The sequence below is a fragment of the Anomaloglossus baeobatrachus genome, chromosome 2, assembly GCF_048569485.1.
Source record: "Anomaloglossus baeobatrachus isolate aAnoBae1 chromosome 2, aAnoBae1.hap1, whole genome shotgun sequence".
Taxonomy (NCBI): Eukaryota; Metazoa; Chordata; class Amphibia; order Anura; family Aromobatidae; genus Anomaloglossus; species Anomaloglossus baeobatrachus.
This window is the reverse complement of record NC_134354.1, coordinates 255,010,024-255,030,959: the sequence shown is the minus strand read 5'-3', so window position 1 is coordinate 255,030,959 and position 20,936 is coordinate 255,010,024.

Below are 20,936 nucleotides of genomic sequence, written 5' to 3'. Positions count from 1 at the left end.
GAGTTGGAGCTTGGAACGACACATGTGCCACTGACAACTAGAACTGTGGGCCACAGTTCCAGCAGGGTTTCTCCCATCTCCTACACGACTTCCTACATCCCTCTCATCCTCCATCTCCAAATTGTCGTCCCTATTGGTAGCAAGCTGGAAGCACTGCCTCAGTGAAAGGCAACAGGCTCTGCTGAAACTCATATTTTGTGACAAACAGCGCACAACTGTCGCAGACCAGACATCTGTAGCTCTCTCTGATGAACCTCCAACTAGGAATAGTCATGGGTAATAATGGTTATAACCTGATGGTGGTTTTGAAGCTTGGGAAGCTGACACAACAACCACGTCTGGCCCACGTGCTCAACTTAATAGTTTAGAGCTTTCTGAAAACCTACCCAGATTTGCCTGAGTTACTTGTGAAGGTGTGCCATGTGTGTGCCCATTTCCACAAGTCAGCTACCAATGCCACCGGTATGGCAGTGCTTTAGCAGCGCTTACAAGTGCCAGCTCACCAACTGATTTGGGACCTGCTCACGCACTGGAACTCAACATTAAACATGGTGGCAAGACTTTGTTAGCAGCAGAGGGCCGTAGTTGAATACCAGCTACCATCGGTATTCCGTACAGCCTCCACATATAAGAACTGACTAATCGCTATGAAAATATGACATCTGTGCAGTTCTCCAAAACTTTGAGCAATCAACCAAAATGCTGATTGGTGATGATGCCATAATAAGCATAACCATCCTGCTTCTGTGTATACTGAAACACTCGCTGTTCACAAGTAAAGAGAAAACTTTGTGTGCAGAACAGGTGGCTATGGAGAAGGAAAGAACACAGGTTGATACTAGCCAGTGCAGCCTCATCTCAGTGTGGATTGGGTGATAGGAGGAGGCTGTATTCCCATGCACCACTTCGCACCCAATCTCTCTTCCTCCATCATATCAACAGGACAGTGATGCGACCCTTGCTATCAATTTTGAAAGATTGTATAAGATATCCTAATACATAATTTTTAGAGGCCTACCTTAAATAATCTCTTACATGCATATATATATTAGTGAGTGCATAGCCTTTCCCAGAATTGTAGTCTGAAATCAAGAATGTTTTTAAAATTGAGCCAAAATGAAATGGGAGTCTCTCTATATCTACTGCTGTCTATATTGCCATGCCGTTAGGCTTCATACTGCCTGCATATCTTTTCACAGTTTGAAAATCAGAAATTGAGAATGTTTTCAAAATTGATCCAACATTTATTCAGAGGCCTTCTTCTCGGTCTCTTCCAGGGTGTATCAGAGTGCCTCCTTCTATTTTTTTGCATCTCTTGCACTTAGTGCATAGGCTTTATTACTAAAGAGCTAGCTACTAAAGAAGGAATAGTTTACCATTATCGGCATATAGGCAAGGTTTCTTTCCTTCCAGTCCTTGCTGCTGTAAATTAAAACCGAAAGACATTTTCCGACCTACATATATTAGACTCTATTCCCTACTAATACTGCTGTTAGCTGCATAAGTAATTTAATATGCTCAAGTTGTGCGATAAAGGATGGGGCGTGGACATGCTTTTGATGGCGCATGTACAGGTCAAGATCATGGGCCAGGTGAAACTGTGCCTGCTGCATGAGCACAACAAACATGCTCATCCATGAGACCTACCTTACTGTGCGTGAGACAACACTCCTGAAGGCTGAATAGTGCAAAGAAGTTGTCGGTTGGATTGTAAATAATATCCAGTCTTGGAGTCAGAATGTTTTTAAAATTGTCCCAGAATCAAATCTGTCTCTCCTCTCAGTCTCTTGCTGCATATATTACAATCCCTCCTTGGAATTCTTGATAGTTCTTGCAATGAGTGCACAGACTGTTCAGGGTAGGAGTCTGAATCTTTTTAGAATTGACACAAAATTTATTTAGAGGTCCTCCTCTCCGTCTCTTGCTGCTTGAATTACAATCCATAAGTGGAATTCTAGCTAGACCTTGCCCTGAGCCTTTGCCACTTTTTGAGTCAGATTCTTTGTAATATTGTACCAAAATTGAATCAGAGTCTACGTCTTTGCTGGCTATATTGCAGCCCATCCTTTTATTTTTTGACAGGCCTTGCACTAAGGGGGGCTTTACACGTTACGATATTGCTAGCAATTTCTAGCGATATCGAGCGTGTAAGTACCCTCCCCCGTCGCCCATTTGATATCGTGTGATCGCTGCGAACATCATCGCTACGGCAGCGTCACACGCACTTACCTGGTTGGCGTCGTCGCTGTGACTGCCGAACAATCCCTCCCTCAAGGGGGAGCCATGTTCGGCGCCACCGCGACGTCACTGCGAAGTCACTAAGCGGCCGGCCAATCAAAGCGGAGGGGCGGATATGAGCGGGACGTAACATCCCGCCCACCTTCTTCCTTCCGCTTTGCGGCCGGTGGCAAGTAAGGAGACGTTCCTCGCTCCTGCGGTGTCACACATAGCGATGTGTGCTGCCGCATGAGCGATGAACAACATGGATAAACAACCCTTACCGATTTTTGAGTTTGGGACGACCTCTCCATGGTGAACGATTTTCACCATTTTTGAGGTCACTTAAGGTTGTTGGTAAGTGTCACACGCTGCGATATCATTAATGATGCCGGATGTGCGTCACTAACAACGTGACCCCGACGATAAAGCATTGACGATATCGTAGCGTGTAAAGCCCCCTTTAGTGCATAGGTTTTACCAGTCTAGGAGTCCCACTCCTTAAAAATGGTCAAAAAATGTTGTCTGAGGCCGTCCTCTACATGTATTCGAGGTGGTATTGCAGTTCCTCCTAATTTTTGGCAGCCCTTGTAGTTAGTGCATAGCATTTGAGTGTTGTAGTCCCACTACCTTAACAATTTTAACAGAATGTGTATGAGGCCCTCCTTTATGTCTATTACAGGGTGTATTAGTCCCTCTTTCTTCTCATTTTCCTTCTCATTTTTGCCAGTTCTTGCATTGACCACGTAGGCTTTGTGAGTTTTAGTCCTTCCTTCATAAATTAAATAGGATGTATCTGACCATGTTACACATTCATCACAAGCCCAGGTAAGGTAGTAAAATGCTAAAACTATCTTTACCAGCAGGTGTAGATTTATTTACCATTATAATTTCCAGGTAGCAGAAATCTACGGCAGACACCATCCAATTTTCCAAAGTGCTTTAAAGCTTTTATTTAAAGCACTTTGGAAAATTGGATGGTGTCTGCCCTAGATTCTGCTTCCTGGACATTGGTTTGGATCTTCTTTTCCCTGTCTATGTGCACCTATGACCATTGTTTCCATAAGGAGGACTGAAGCTGACCTATAAACCCGGCTATAAGGCTATGTGCCCACGGTGCGTTTTTTCATGCTTTTCTGCAGCGTTTTCAACTGCACCTTTTTAGTGCCCAAATGGCTGCGTTTTGATTTCCCAGCAAAGTCTATGGGAAACAGGGTTTTCCTGTGCCCACCATGCATTTGAAAACGCTGCGTCAAATTTGCATATTTTTTGACAAAAACCATGCATTTTAAAAAGCAGCATGTCAATTGTTTTTGCCATTTGAGGTGCTTTTAGATAACATAGAAGTCAATGAGAAACAGGGAGTAACCAAGAAACATCACAATTCCAGCGTTTTACCTGCTTTTTAGGTGCAGAAAACATGCGTTTTGAACTACTAAAACGCATGCTTTTTGCACATCAAAATAATGCTTTCATATGTCCCTTTACACACACACATAGTCCGACAATTTATTTAAAGAAAATTATCATTTTATTGCTATATTTCCGTTTTTTATTAAATAACCGCTATAATTCTATTAAATCTTGCTATTTTCTTTTTTTTCATACAAATATTTATGTGCCCCTTTATTTTCTCTTTTTTCATTTGGTTTGACTGTTGTAACTTTATTTATCAGTGTCTTGATGTTCAAAACGCATGTGTCAAAAAGCATTTGAAAAAGCATTCAAAAAGCGCTAAAAACGCATCAAATACGCGGCAAATACGCATGCGTTTTCAGCGCTAAAGGTCTGCAAAAGGCAACTTTGGCTAATTCAATTAAGGACAAAACGTGCATTTAGAACTGCAAGTAGGGAAAAGCAACGTGGACACATAGCCTTAGGTATGGCACGGTTTGGTGTAGAAACCGCCTCAGCATAGTATATTTATTAACCATTATTCTATGTCATCTACTGTAGTCATAGGCGACGTACAGGGACATACAGTGAGTGATGACATGGCTATTAAGGCTATGTTCACACATTGCACTTTTGCAGCGTTTTTTTGGCAGTGTTTTTAATGAGTTTAATGCAAATTAAAAGCTGTTTTTTATAGTCCCAGCAAAAGCTATGAGATTTCCTAAAGATAATGCACACGATTGTTTATGTTTCCTGGTTGAAATGGAAAACTTCTGCATTTTTGAAAGAACACTAAGTGTGAATATAGCCTAAGGGGTGGAGGAGGCCGTTTTTTTCTCTCTTTATTAATCTTCCTTATATACATGGATTTTACAGCAAAGAATGTATCCTAACATTTTATCTTTTAAAATCCATTTTATCTTCGGTTTTGTATGTTTTATGGTTAGTCTGTAAAAGTGACATAATACTCTGAGAACATTGTTCCCAGCAGTGACCTGGGAGTCAGAGATTTGTCCAAGCGTCTTCCCCTTGTTATTCCCATTCCATTTCAGTGATTTTCAGGCATCCTTAGGCTTTTTGCCCACGGGATTACGTACCTGCGGATATTGCAGCAGAAATCACGCGGATTTATCTGAATTTTCCACATAAATACGCAGGTTTGCACAAGTACAGACACTCCCCATGTTATCCTATGGGATTTGGGGAGTGCTGTATCAATGGTGCGGTATGTGCAGCTGCGGAATATGCTGAGGATGTCCCGCAGCTGCACGTAACTACATGTCAATTATTCCTGCGGTAATATCTGTGGAATTCCCGCCCCTCCACTATGGAGATAGAGGCTGGGACTTCCGCATGTATTTCCGCACTTGTTCTGCAGGTTTACTGCAACAAAAATGTTCGAATCCCGCAGCAATGGATAGCTACGGATTCCGGGCAACAGCTGCGGTAAACCTGCGGACAAACCTGCAGAAAATTCTGCGGGTAGATTGTCTCGTGAGCACATAGCCTTAGATTTCCTGGAGGAGTCTGTAGGAAAAATGCTCGAGTTTCCCATTGACTTAATTATGCTCGTTACACAAGACGAGCACCCAAGTATTATAAGTTGCTTGACTCAAGTAACGAGCACCCAAGTATTTTAGTGCTCACTCATCACTAATTATTATATTTTATTAGTTTGGGAGTTACGGGAATACCAAATATGTTGCTCTTTTTATTCACCTTTTAGGAAAAGGGGGGGTGATTTAAAAATGCATAACTTTTTGTACATTTTTTTTTACTTTAGAGGACTGGATTGCTTGTATAATTCCTTGCCATGCTCTAATATTGCTTTATGGAGGAGGGGGGGGAATGGCACTCTCGTCTTGAGGTCACTCCATACATGCAGCTCACAAATTCACCATACATGTTGCTATGGAAAATCAGGGTTGGGTGAGGCACGGTGGCCCCCCAGACTTGCAGTGACTGATTCATTGGGCTTTAACCTAAGACAAGATAAATTTGTCACCACAACGTTACAGTACATTGTGTTACATGTAATGTTATACCGCAGATTTTGTTACCCTTCATATTCACCCTTTATATTCCATGAGTAAAGTGAAGAAGGAATTCCACAAATAGAATAGACGTGATGCAGAAGTGAAAAATACCATATCTAAGGCAGCGCTCACATCAGCGGTATTTTGACGCAAAACCGGATCTGTCACAAATGCGTTTCAGTTCTATTCCTTTCCAATGGAGTCGCGGCAAGATGTGGTCACATGCGATTGCGTGCGTCATACACAACCGCATGGGACCGTATCTTGCCGCGACTCCATTGGAAATTATTAGAACTGAAACGCATTTGTGACGGATCCGGTTTTGCGGCAAAATACCACTGATGTGAGCGCTGCCTTACGTGTGGAAAATATCTTCAATGGTTAGATGAGAGTCATTACATTTCATCTATACTGCTGTTACTGTATGATGCTGTGAATTTGCCACTGGAAGATCGACATGGTAAATTTGCAACTAGTCAGCCACATGGGCATGGAGACTCGGTGCAATTTTTTGTGCCAAAGCCAGTTGCAAAAAGTTGAGGCAAAAGAACAATAATGAACTTCATGTGTGAAGAACGAAAATTAGAATTTGAAGTGATAGCCAAAGATGGGAATTATGTTATGTATGTATTCCATACACCACTCCAGGGATGTCTGAAAAATCTCCAAGAAAAAGGGCTATCTGGAAAATTTCCCGGGTGCCCCATACACTCAACTTTCCCCATTCATGTGTTTTTATTTGGTGACTGTAAACAGGGGATCTGTAAAAAAAAAGGTAGGTTTCTGGCCTGTGTACTGGGTGGGTCTGACCTTCAATATGTACATGGCGAGGCAAGTGGGGACTGAAGTCAAGGTCTTAATTAGTCTTGTGTCAGGTCTGTATTCTAATACTGGGGCTAGTATATAATGTGTTGGTCATAAGGATCCATTTATTTATAGTTCCTATTTTTGGAATATCCCTGAAGTCTTAATCTGATTAAGTATGATATAGACACACTGAACATTATGAATAGAACATCTTCTTAACAAGACAGCGCATATTAAACACAAAGGTTTAGCTGATACTATCGGCATACTATGGCACCTTGCATTAGGCCTCGTTCAAATGAGCATATTGTCCACTCTTGTGCTGTCCTTTTGTGCAGCGGTCATCACTTGGACCAATGGTAGCAATGATGCTACTGCACGTTCAAAGAATTAGTTTGCAATGTGGCTGAGAGCATAGAACAACTTACATCTTACTTTTCACTGAGCGTTTTTAAACAAACAAAAAAAAAAAAGTTTATTGACACAATAAGCTTGAGGGGTGATTTTGTGACCCGAGTGTGCTTAAATGGTGGCTTAGGCTTGGTGCATACTGTGTTGGTCATGTATGTAAGCACAGAAGCTATATGCCTGATAGTGTCCATAATCCGTAGAATGAACATGACACCTTGGGTAGATGATGGTGCACAAGTAGGATCCAATCCCATACAAAGTAAGAAGGGAACTTGGCATATGCAGATTAATGACATTTACTGTATTTAAAAAATCAAAAGATAAACAGGCACAAATGTTTCGGTATTATAGACCTTCATAAGATAAAGCACAGCGCACACAGTTGAAGGTTTATAGACCGAAACTTTTGTGCCGGTTTATCTTTGGATTTTGAAATAAATGTTATTAATCTGCATATGAGCCAAGTTCATTTCTTACTTTGATAGAGTACACAGTCTTGACAGATGTCTTGGCCATTGTAAAAAAAAAAAAGTATATCCCATGGTATAGGGTAGGGCAATCAGCTAACCTATGCTTGCAAAAACTATGTGCATGTGACATACTAGTCAGATGGAGGCCAGAAGAACACACTTTTGGTTAAGTGCACAAACGCAGTGTGGCTTTAATTATGCCTAGTACAACATTTATTATGTGTTTTATTCATGTTTTTTCAGCATGCTTGACAAGTGATTGTTGCCTGTCAGTAAAAGGGAAGAGGTTGTTGTTTAAACTGTGATCCCCAGCACCAAAAATGTTCCACAATTTGCCTATGTTAGTAGATCAAAGCAAGCCAAATAATTTATGGTGTAAAAATAGACAAGACTATCCAGAACAGCATCTAATTTATCATAGCATGAGCCACTGATAAATTTAGCAAATTTTAAGACTGTATAGTCTGTTAATGCATTGTCTGAAATGTGGCTTCTACATTTTTTTCCAGTGAGGCCTCACCTTTTAGACCAAGATGCAAAGGGAAATCTGGGCATTAGCCAATGAGTCAAGGTAACATCTGTACATTACTAGAAAGACCCATGTGATACTAGGACCTTAACAAGCCATATTCAAACACCGTATAAAAGTGAACCCTTCATTGCAAAGCCTTTTTTCACCTTCCTGACCATGTCAAATTTTTCAATTCTGACCAGTGTCATTTTATGTGGTAATAACTATGGTATGCTTCAATATTTCCCAGTGATTCTAAGTTTTTAGGGTTTTTTCGTGACACGGTGTACTTTATGTTAGTGGTAAATCTTGGTTGATATGATTTTCATTTATTTATGAATATAAAAAAAGTAAAAAAAATCTAGCAATATTTGAACTTTTAATTTTTATGCCCTTTAAACCAGATAGTTATTCTACGCAAATCCACTGATAACTAAAAATTACCACATGTCTACTTTACATCAGCATCATTTTTTAAACATTTATTTTGGTTAGGAAGTCAGAAGGGTTAAAAGCTTATCAGTAATTTTTTCATTTTTCAAGCAAATTTTTTTGTTTTTTTGTTAGGGACTAGATCACATTTGAATTGACTTTGAGAGCTTATTGACAAAAAATACCCAAAAGTGACACTATTATAAAAACTGCACCCCTCAATGAGCTCAAAACCACATTCAAGAAATGTATTAATTATGAATGAAAGCAATACAGAAGGAAAAAATAAAAATGAATTATTTTTCTCAAAAAAAGTATTGCTGTACCCCAAATTTTTACTTTTCACCAGGGTAATAGGAAAAAGTGGACCACAAAATGTGTTGTTTGATTTCTTCCGAATATGGCAATACCCAATATGTAGTGAAAACTACTGTTTGGGTGCACAGGAGGGGTTGAAAGGGAGGAAGCGCCATTTGACTTTTGAAATGCAAAATTGTCTGGAATTCATAGCAGAGGCGATGTCGCGTTTGCAGAGCTCCTGATGTGGCCAAATAATGGAAGCCCCCTAAAAGTGACCCCATTTTGTAAACTACACCCACCCAAGAAATGTATTTACCTACAGTGCCTTGCAAAAGTATTCGGCCCCTTTGAATTTTTCAACCTTTTCCCACATTTCAGGCTTCAAACATAAAGATAAAAATGTTAATGTTATGGTGAAGAATCAACAACAAATGGGACACAATTGTGAAGTTGAACGAAATGTATTGCTTATTTTAAACTTTTGTAAAAAATAATAAACCGAAAATTGGGGCGTGCAATATTATTTGGCCCCTTTACTTTCAGTGCAACAAACTCACTCCAGAAGTTCATTGAGGATCTCCGAATGATCCAATGTTGTCCTAAATGACTGATGATGATAAAGATAAGCCACCTGTGTGTAATCAAGTCTCCATATAAATGCACCTGCTCTGTGATAGTCTGTGTTCTGTTTAAAGCGCAGATAACATCATGAAGACCAAGGAACACAACAGGCAGGTCCGTGATACTGTTGTGGAAAAGTTTAAAGACAGATTTGGATACAAAAAGATTTCCACAACTTTAAACATCCCAAGAAGCACTGCGCAAGTGATCATATTGAAGTGGAAGGAGTATCATACCACTGCATATCTACCAAGACCCGGACGTCCATCCAAACTTTCATCTTAGACAAGGAGAAGACTGATCAAAGATATAGCTTAGAGGCCCATGATCACTCTGGATGAACTGCAGAGATCTACAGCTGAGGTGGGAGAGTCCGTCCATAGGACAACAATCAGATCAGTCGTGCACTGCACAAATCTGGCCTTTATGGAAGAGTGGGAAGAAGAAAGGCATTTCTCAAAGATATCCATAAAAAGTGTTGTTTAAAGTTTGCCACAAGCCACCTGGGATACACACCAAACATGTGGAAGAATGTGCTCTGATCAGATGAAACCGAAATCAAACTTTTTGGGTACAATGCCAAACGATGTTTGGCATAAATGCAACACAGCTCATCAGGGTCGGAGTGGGGTGTGAGGGGCCTACCAGGGAAATTGCCTCTAGGGGCCCACACTATAGCTACCATAAACGTTTTTATTACTTGTACATTTTCGGCTTCTCTCAGTATAATGTGCGCCTATTAGCAAACTCTACAGTGCGCAGTAGAGCCCTGTCCTGGGCCTGCAGATATCACAGGATTTCTTGTAGCCTCTTATTTATTGTAGTTAATAATGGAATCTGTTATTTACAGTCAGTCGCAGTTTTTTTTACACACGGACATTCCTTGTCCTAGGAAAACCACCGAGTCCATCAGCCAAACAATAATCAAAGAGAAGCAGAACGTTATCCAGCATCTTCATATGGAAACATTTACTAACATTAATCCCCCTCTGCCGCCATCTATCTGGGAAATCCCCTGTAAGGGTGCGTGCCCAGCCGTCCACGATCAGTGTTTGCAGCATGTTGGCTGTAGCATGGTTCAGCTGCATCCAAAACCCTGCGTTGTAAGTACAAGCACAGTGGATGGATTTCTAGAAATCCCGTGCTCAATGTGATTCTTTTTTCTGCAGCAAACACTGACCTGCGGATCTTCTTCCTAGACCGCAGCATGTCAATTGTTTGCTGCGTAATCGCATGCTCCTCCGTATGGAGAACACAAGTGAAAGACCGCAGCACACTGAAGCCTGATCGTGGGTACAAGCAGCTGCGGTCTCCCGCGGAGGAGACTCGCAGCCCCGCAGGTCAGGACCCGCTACATGCAGAACACAGTGAGTCCTGATCGAGGGCACATACCCTAAGAGTCAGTATGTGGTGGTGTGAAGCATTACCACCCAATACACTTTACCATTTGGAGACTCTGGTGAATATTTGTCTTCACTATGGTTTCCAAACTAGTGTTACATGTAGAATCAACCCTTCTCTAGTCCTGTGTATTCTGACAACACTGCTCTATAGACAGATCAGGCTTTTTTTTTTACATATACAGTATTTATAGTGAAGCTCCTCCTGTACTATCATCACATATAGAGGCCCCCTGAAGAGTAATTACATATAGCCTAAGATAATAGCACTGACACTGGGGGTACAGGATAATGACACTGACACTGGGGGTACAGGATAATGACACTGGGGGTACAGGATAATGACAATGACACTGACTCTGGGGGTACAGGATAATGACACAGACACTGGGGGTACAGGATAAAGACACTGACACTGGGGGTACAGGATAAAGACACTGACACTGGGGGTACAGGATAATGACACTGACACTGGGGGTACAGGATAATGACACTGACACTGACACTGGAGGTACAGGATACTGACACTGGGGGTACAGGATAATGACACTGACACTGGGGATAGCAATGGGCCCCCCAGCATTGTGTACTGTAGCAAGGGGCCCCCCATCCTTGTGTACTGTAGCAATGGGCCCCCAGCCTTGTGTCCTGTAGCAATGGGTCCCCCAGCCTTGTGTCCTGTAGCAATGGGCCCCCCAGCCTTGTGTACTGTAGCAATGGGCCCCCCAGCCTTGTGTACTGTAGCAATGGGCCTCTCTTCCTGTCCCCCATTATGCCATTGTTCACACACACACACACGTTCTCACCTGTCCTCCGTTCCTGTGCTGTCCTTACCTTACCAGTCCGCAGGCTCATGGAACCCCTCCATGATCTCGTCCGGTGCACGGAGCCGCCGCTGCAGGATGCCTTCATGGCTTTACTGCAGTTAAATGCTTTGCGGCGCCGTAAAGCATTTAACTGCAGTAAAGCAATGAAGTCAGCCTGCAGCGGCGGCTCCGTGCACCGGACGGGTCACTGAGGGGGTCTGTGGCTTGCGGTCTGGAGCACCGCGGAAACAGAGGAGAACAGGTGAGAATGATTTTTTTTTTTTCTTCGGCTCCTTCTGAGCGCTTACCACTCCTCTGCAGCCCTGCGCGTCCTCTCCTCTGCTGCTTCGGTGGCAGCAGTGTGATGACGGCCGCTGTGTCGGTGCGGGGCTGAGTAGCTCCTCCGCCTCCTGTCACCGGCCGCTCTGTTCACATGTACGCGCGTCTGAAGGATGCACGTACATTTGAATAGCACTCTGTGCAGGACCTACGGTGAGTCACATGACTGTCTGTGATGTCACCACAGGTCCTTCTGCACCCGCAAAAACTGCAGAGATAGTACTGAACTTGTGCTATCGCTGCAGTTTGTAATTGAAAGGATGGGGGCCCTCAGAGCGTGGGAGGGGGGCCCATCAGAGCATGGGGGCCCTGCCCAGTCTGCCGCACATAACGCCGGCCGTGAAAAACCGGCGGCCCCGCGGCGCTGTACACAGCTCTGCACTAATTAAGGCACGTGGGGCCCACTGAGGGCCCGAGGCCTACCGGGGGATTCCCCGGTACCCCGGCGGGCCAGACCGAGCCTGCAGCTCATCACCCTGAACACACCATCCGCACTGTCAAACATGGTGATGGCAGCATCATGGTTTCAGCCTGCATTTCTTCAGCAGGGACAGGGAAGATGGTTAAAATTGATGGGAAGATGGATGGAGCCAAATAGAGGACCATTCTTAACGAAAACCTGTTGGAGTCTGTAAAAGACCTGAGACTGGGATGGAGATTTGTCTTTCAACAAGACAATGATCCAAAACATAAAACAAAATCTACAATGGAATGGTTCACAAATAAACATATCCAGATGTTAGAATGGCCAAGTCAAAGTCCAGACCTGAATCCAATCGAGAATCTGTGGAAAGAGCTGAAAACTGCTGTTCACAAATGCTCTCCATCTAACCTCACTCAGCTCGAGCTATTTGCAAAGGAAGAATGGGCAAGAATTTCAGTCTCTTGATGTGCAAAACTGATAGAGACATACCCCAAGCGACTTGCAACTGTAATCGCAGCAAAAGGTGGCGCTACAAAGTATTAAAGGAGTTGTCCGACATAAACTCAAAAATTTTTGTTAAGCTAATCTGTGCTGTATTGTCATATAAAACACCCCTACATTGTTATTTCTTGTATTCTAACTTTTGTTCCTCTTGAATTATGACTTTAATCTCTGCAGCTCTTTGTTTACATTTAGCTCCAGCAAACATGATAACTTCCTGTGCTAAACCTGACAGTCACAGCTGGCACCGCCCGCCTCAGTGTTCAGCCCCTCCCCCTGCCCGCCCTCTGCACACACATTCCCTGCAAGTATTCTGCCCAGCACTGACCTGTTATCACTACAGCATTGGAAATAACAGCACCACATCGGGCTCTGCACCCCCTACCACATCGGGCTCTGCACCCCCTACCACATCGGGCTCTGCACACCACACACACATATGGCTCTGCACCGCACACACACACACATCGGGCTCTGCACTCCCCACCACATCGGGCTCTGCACACCACACGCACATATGGCTCTGCACCGCACACACATCAGACTCTGCACCGCACACACACATTGGGCTCTGTACCACAAACACACATTGGGCTCTGCACCGCACACACACATAGGGCTCTGCACACCACACACACATATGGCTCTGCACACCCCACCACATCAGGCTCTGCACACCACACACACATCGGGCTCTGCACACCACACACACATCGGGCTCTGCACACCACACACACATCGGGCTCTGCACACCACACACACATAGGGCTCTGCACCGCACACACACACGGCGCTCTGTACCCCTCACACATATAGGGCTCTGCACTGCACACACACATAGGGCTCTGCACCGCACACACACATAGGGCTCTGCACAGCACATACATCGGGCTCTGCACCGCACACACACATCGGGCTCTGCACACCAAACACACATAGGGCTCGGCACCGCACACACACATAGGGCTCTGCACCGCACTCATACATAGGGCTCTGCACCGCACACACACATAGGGCTCTGCACCGCACACACACATAGGGCTCTGCACCACACACACACATAGGGCTCTGCACCGCACACACACATAGGGCTCTGCACCGCACACACACATAGGGCTCTGCACCCCACACACACACGGCGCTCTGTACCGACCCCCTCTTCCTCCCCAAACCCCTATCGTTCTGCACCGACCCACCTACCCCCATAGGGAACACATGTAGGGAATACATACTTACCCCTGCTCGGTCCCCGCCGCTCCTGCACGTTCGTCCGCTGTCTGGTCTGGACATATCAGCACAGTAGTGACGTCACCGCTGTCCTGAACTGTCAGACACAGAGAGCGGGACAGTGATGAGAAGCAGCGCTCCCTCTCATCAGTGCTTTCAAATATATCGGCATCTGTGATCTGTGATGCCGGTACATTTGAATGTACGATCCTGAGCAGGGGGCCCGGTACTGGTGGTGACACTGTGGACAGCCGCCGCCAGGCCCCTCCCCCAGGTCACGGGCTCCACAGCAGTGGTTGCGGGGAGGGTACGGGGTGCGGGGGAATGTGTGGGAGGGTGCGGAGAAGGGGGGCGGGGACTCACGCACTGTACCTGCCCAGCAGGGCAGCGACATGCTGTTCACAGATTTGCATGTCAACATGGTCCTGCCCATGTTGGTCACTCTCTACTTACCTGCCCCAATGTAGCCCAATAAGGAAATAATAAAAAAAGTCAAAATAAGCCGGATAACCCCTTTAACTTAAAGGGGCCGAATAATATTTCACGCCCCAATTTTCAGTTTATTATTTTTTATAAAAGTTTAAAATAAGCAATAAATTTCGTTCAACTTCACAATTGTGTCCCACTTGTTGTTGATTCTTCACCATAACATTAACATTTTTATCTTTATGTTTGAAGCCTGAAATGTGGGAAAAGGTTGAAAAATTCAAGGGGGCGAATACTTTCACAAGGCACTGCATATGATGATCACATTGAACCCATAGGTGTTTCATAAAATTTTGTAATGTTTATCTGTGAAAAATGAAAAATTTGATTATTTTCCCACAAAAATGTTACTTTAGCCCCAAATGTTTCAGTTTCGCAAAGTTAACAGGAGAAAATGGACACGCATATTTGTTGTCGAATTTCTCCCAAATATGCCAATTTCCTAAATGCGTGTGAAAACCACTGTTTGGGCACAAGGGCAGGCTCAGAAGGGAAGGAGCACTGTTTAAGTTTTCGAGTGCAGATTTGGACGAATAGACTGCAGATCCATGTCAAATTTAAAGAGCCACCAAGATGCCAAAACAACAGAAACCCCCTATAAGTGTCTGCATTTTGGAAATTACACCCTTAGGCTATGTGCCCACGGGACTCTGTATCTGCGGATTTTTCTGCATCAAAATCCGCAGCTTTCCCCCGGAATCCGCACCTTTTCAGAGGTGCAGATTTTGTGCGGATTTGACTTGGATTTGATGCAGATTTGACACGGATTTTGCGATTTTTTTTTTTTTTTTAATTCAATTGCATAGGCAAAATCCGCACGAAAATCCACAACAATAATTGACATGCTTCAGATTTTTCAGCACGAAAATCCGCACGATTTCCGCTGCGGAAAAATCCTCAGCGTGGGCACAGCATTTCCCAAATGCCATAGAAATGGCTGGGGAGTAGCTATGCTGCAGATTTCTGGAAAATCCGCGGCTTTTCCGTGAGAAATCCGAGGCAAAATCTGCGCATTTTCCGCAGCGTGGGCACATAGCCTAAAGGAATTTATCAATTGGTGTGTTGAGCATTTTGAACCCATAGGTGCTTTCCAAAATTTTGAATCATTGGTCTGTGAATATTAAAATCAAAGTTTTTTTTCCCCATAAATATCGCTTGAACCCCAAATTTTTCATTGTCACAAGGGTAACAGGAGATAGACCACCCAATTTGTTGGGCAATTTGTTCTCCTGAGTATGCCGACGCCCAGGGCTGGCGTCAACACCCGCCACACCCTGGCAAGTGCTGGTACCTGGACAAACGGGGGTGCCCACTAGCCATTGGAAGGAACCAAGGCCTTTTCAGGGGCCCCTAGGCCAATTTTCGGGGATTGCAGTCACAGTTTGCTGGCTGCCAGTCCTTTAAACCTGATGAGCACATGCACACAGTGTTCACTGCTGAATGCTTCGTGCAAGTGCATTGTAGAAAGGAGTTAATCTGTGGCCTGAGTTAGCACGCGATGTACTCCTGTCCCACAGATGAAGAGGACCCACAACGCCACTGTCCCCCAGAGCTGTATGACCACCCCAGTAATCTGTATGCTTTCCCCAGTAATTTATATGCCCCTCAGGAATATGTATATGGACCACAGTAATGTGTTGTAATACTATTGTATGTACTGAGGATTTCGATTGCGTTAGGGCAATGACAACCAGAGACGGGTTCTTGGTGCAAAGACGTTTTATAATATGTAACCACAATATGTATACAGGACAGAATATACACAGTAGAACATAAACACAGTAAATACCTGCCGGGTTCAGAGCAAAGGGGAATTCCCGGGACCGCGCACCGGACTCCCCCAGGGAGACCACCAGGAGCGAACCCCTATAGAGGGGCTGTCTGGCAATCACCCCAGAAGGCCTAAATGCGCAGCAGCCGGGACACAAAAGGGCAACAGGTATAGTCCAAAAAATGTCTGTACGTGATGTGAGTCCTAGGGTGGATATGAAATGGAAGGGACCGGGCAGAAGTGCCGACCAGAGACGGCAGACAGAGTCCGAGCACAGCTTGATGAGACAGGTGAAGTCCAGAGCTGGTGTCGGGTGTTTCAACAGGATCCAAACAGCAATCAGGAGATGAGAGCAGCAGGGCAGGAGTACACAGGAAGCAGTATACTCAGGCAACTAGACAAAGCTTAGGGGCGGGCTTTTAAACAGATGAACAGGAAGTAGGGCAACAGAACAGAAAAGTCCATGTTAACAAAGGGCAAGATCATTCAGAAGAAAACTGGAAATCCCGGAACTCTGACATGTGTATGCACACAGCCTCTCTTGTGATGTAAACTACAGTTCAAAAGTTTAGGGTCACTTAGATATTTCCTTATTTTTAAAAGGAAAGCACATTTTTTTTCAATGAAGGTAACATTAAATTAACCCCTTAATGACCCATGACGTACTGGGTACGTCATGGATCATGTCACTCTCATCATCGCGGCCTGCCACATGATTTCAACAGCTGACATGTGTGCCTGCAAGTTACGAGTGGAATTGCTTTCCACCCCGCAACTTTTAACCCCTTACATCTCGCTGCCAAAATCTGGCAGCGAGATGTATATGCGCGCGGTTATTACTTTTACTTACTGCAGCCCCCACCGGAAGTCATGTGCGTGATCACGTGACTTCTGGTGGTTGCCATGGTAGCACAGGGTCATGTGATGACGCCTGTAGCTAACATAAATCACTTTCTCTCAGTGCCGGCATACTGCAGGCACTGAGAGTAAAGCAGCATATCTGCAGATCTTAGCTCTGTAGCTGAGATCTACAGATGTGGAAGAGCGATCAGATTGCTGATCCATATAGCGCCCTAGGGGGACTAGTAAAATAAAAAAAGTTTTAAAAAATAAAAAAAAAACTAAAAGTTCAAATTACCCCCCTTTCACCCCATTGAAAATTAAAGGGTTAAAAAAATAAAAAATATACACATATTTGGTATAACTGCATTCAGAAATGCCCGATCGATAAAAATACAAAATTAACTAATCTGATCGGTAAATGGTGTAGCGACCAAAAAATTCCAAACACCAAAATTACGTTTTTTGGTCGTTACAAGTTTTGCGCAAAATGCAATAACAGGCGATGAAAACATAGCATCTGCGCAAAAATGGTACCATTAGAAACTTTAGCTCGAGACACAAAAAATAAACCATCACTGAGTCATAGATCCCAAAAAATGAGAATGCTACGGGTTTCAGAAAATGGCGCAAAATGTGCGCCATTTTTTTAGGACAAATTGTGAATTTTTTTGAACACCTTAAATACAAGTAAACCTATACATGTTTGGTATCTACAAAGTCGCACCAACCTCAGGCATCATAACGACACATCAGTTTTACCATATAGTGAACATGGTGAATAAAATATCCCAAAAACTATTGTGTGATCACACTTTTTTTGCCGTTTTTCCACACTTGGAATTTGTTTGCTGTATTCCAGTACACTGTATGGTAAAACTTATGATTTCATTTAAAATTACAACTCGTCCTGCAAAAAACAAGCCCTCATATGGCAAGATTGACAGAAAAATAAAAAAGTTACGGCTCTCGGAAAAAGAGGAGCAAAAAACCCCCAAAAAAACAGAAAACGCCCGGGGGCTGAAGGGGTTAAACAGATAAACACTCTGTACATTGTTAATGTGCTAAATGACTATTCTAGCTGCAAACGTCTGTTTTTTAATGCAATATCTACATAGGTATATAGAGGCCTATTTCTAACACTCCAGTTTTCTAATTGTACATTGTGTTTGCTAACTGTGCAGGAAGGCTAATGCATGTTTAGAAATCCCTTGAAAACCCTTGTGCAAGTATGTTAGCACAGCTGAAAACAGTTTTGCTGCTAAGAAAAGCTATAAAAGTGACCTTTCTTTGAGCTAGTTGAGAATCTGGAGCATTACATTTGTTGGTTCCATTAAACTCTCAAAATGTCCAGAAAAAGATAACTTTTATGTAAAACTTGACAGTCTATTCTTGTTCTTAGAAATGAAGGATATTCCATGAGAGAAATTGCCAAGAAACTGAAGATTTCCTACAACGGTGTGTACTACTCCCTTCACAGGAGAGCACAAACAGGCTCTAACCAGAGTAGAAAGAGAAGAGGGAGGCCCCGCTGCACAACTGAGCAACAAGACAAGTACATTAGAGTCTCTAGTTTGAGAAATCGACGCCTCATAGGTCCCCAACTGGCAGCTTCATTAAATAGTACCCGCAAAACCCCAGTGTCAATGTCTACAGTGAAGAGGCGACTCCGGGATGCTGGCCTTCAGGGCAAAGTGGCAAAAAAAAGCCATATCTGAGACTGGCTAATAAAAGAAAAATATTAATATGGGCAAAAGAACACAGACATTGGACAGAGGAAGATTAGAAAAAAATGTTATGGACAGACGAATTGAAGTTTGAGGTGTTCGGATCACACAGAAGAACATTTGTGAGACACAGAACAACTGAAAATATGCTGGAAGAGTGCCTGACGCCATCTGTCAAGCATGGTGGAGGTAATGTGATGTTCTGGGGTTGCTTTGCTGCTGGTAAAGTGGGAGATTTGTACAAGGTAAAAGGGATTTTGAATAAGGAAGGCTATCACAACGTTTTGTAACGCCATGCCATACCCTGTGGAAAGCGTTTGATTGGAGCCAATTTCATCCTATAACAGGACAATGACCCAAAGCACACCTCCAAATTATGCATGAACTATTTAGGGAAGAAAAAGGCAGCTGGTATTCTATCTGTAATGGAGTGGCCAGCCCAGTCACCAGATCTCAACCCTATTGAGCTGTTGTGGGAGCAGCTTCACCGTATGGTACGCAAAAAGTGCCCATCAAGCCAATCCAACTTGTGGGAGGGACTTCTGGAAGCATGGGGTGAAATATCTCCAGAATACCTCAGCAAATTAACAGCTAGAATGCCAAAGGTCTGCAAAGCTGGAATTGCTGCAAAGGGAGCTTTCTTTGACGAAAGCAAAGTTTAAAGGAGAAAATTATTATTTCAAGTGAAAATCATTATTTCTAACCTAGTCAACGTCTGGACTATATTTTCTATTCATTATGCAACTCATTTGATAAACAAAAGTATGATTTTTCATGGAAAAGACAATATTGTCTGGATGACGTCAAACTTTTGAACTGTAGTGTATATACAGCAGTTTTAGTGTGCATTGTGCACGGCCACATCTGTTTGAAGTGATGGGCTTCATGCAGAGCACCTTGCACAGCCACATGCCCGGGAAGAGCTGAATGGGAGACAACTGGGGAAGGTAAGCGAGGCTTGCTGACGGCTTCCCCATGTTAAAAATGCAGTGCCTTGCGAAAGTATTCGGCCCCCTTGGACTTTTCAACTTTTACCCACATTTCAGGCTTCAAACATAAAGATAAAAATTTTAATGTTATGGTGAAGAATCAACAAGTGGGACACAATTGGGAAGTAGAACGAAATTTAGTGCTTATGTTAAACTTTTGTAAAAAATAAAAAACTGAAAAGTGGGGTGTGCAATATTATTCGGCCCCTTTACTTTCAGTGCAGAAAACTCACTCCAGAAGTTCATTGAGGATCTCTGAATGATCCAATGTTGTCCTAAATGACTGATGATGATAAATATAAGCCACCTGTGTGTAATCAAGTCTCCGTATAAATGCACCTGCTGTGTGATAGTCTCAGTGTTCTGTTTAAAGTGTAGAGAGCATCATTAAGACCAAGGAACACAACAGGCAGGTCAGTGATACTGTTGTGGAGAAGTTTAAAGCTAAATTTGAATACAAAAAGACTTCCAAAACTTTAAACATCCCAAGGAGCACTGTGCAAGCGATCATATTGAAATGGAAGGAGTATCATACCCCTGCAAATCTACCAAGACCCAGCCATCCATCCAAACTTTCATCTCAAACAAGGAGAAGACTGATCAGAGATGCAGCCAAGAGGCCCATGATCACTCTGGATGAACTGCAAAGATCTACAGCTGAGGTGGGAGAGTCTGTCCATAGGACAACAATCAGTCGTACACTGCACAAATCTGGCCTTTATGGAAGAGTGGCAAGAAGAAAGCCATTTCTCAAAGATATCCATAAAAAGTGTTGTTTAAAGTTTGTGACAAGCCACCTGGGAGACACACCAAACATGTGGAACGAGGTGCTCTGCTCAGATGAAACCAAAATCAAACTTTTTGGGCACAATGCCAAAAGATATGTTTGGTGTAAAAGCAACACAGCTCATCACCCTGAACACACCATCCCCACTGTCAAACATGGTGGTGGTAGCATCATGATTTGGGCCTGCTTTTCTTCAGCAGGGACAGGGAAGATAGTTAAAATTGATGGGAAGATGGATGGAGCCAAATACAGGACCATTCTTGAAGAAAACCTGTTGGAGTCTGCAAAAGACCTGAGACTGGGACGGAGATTTGTCTTCCAACAAGACAATGATCCCAAACATAAAGCAAAATATACAATGGAATGGTTCACAAATAAACGTATCCAGGTGTTAGAATGGCCAAGTCAAAGTCCAGACCTGAATCCAATCGAGAATCTG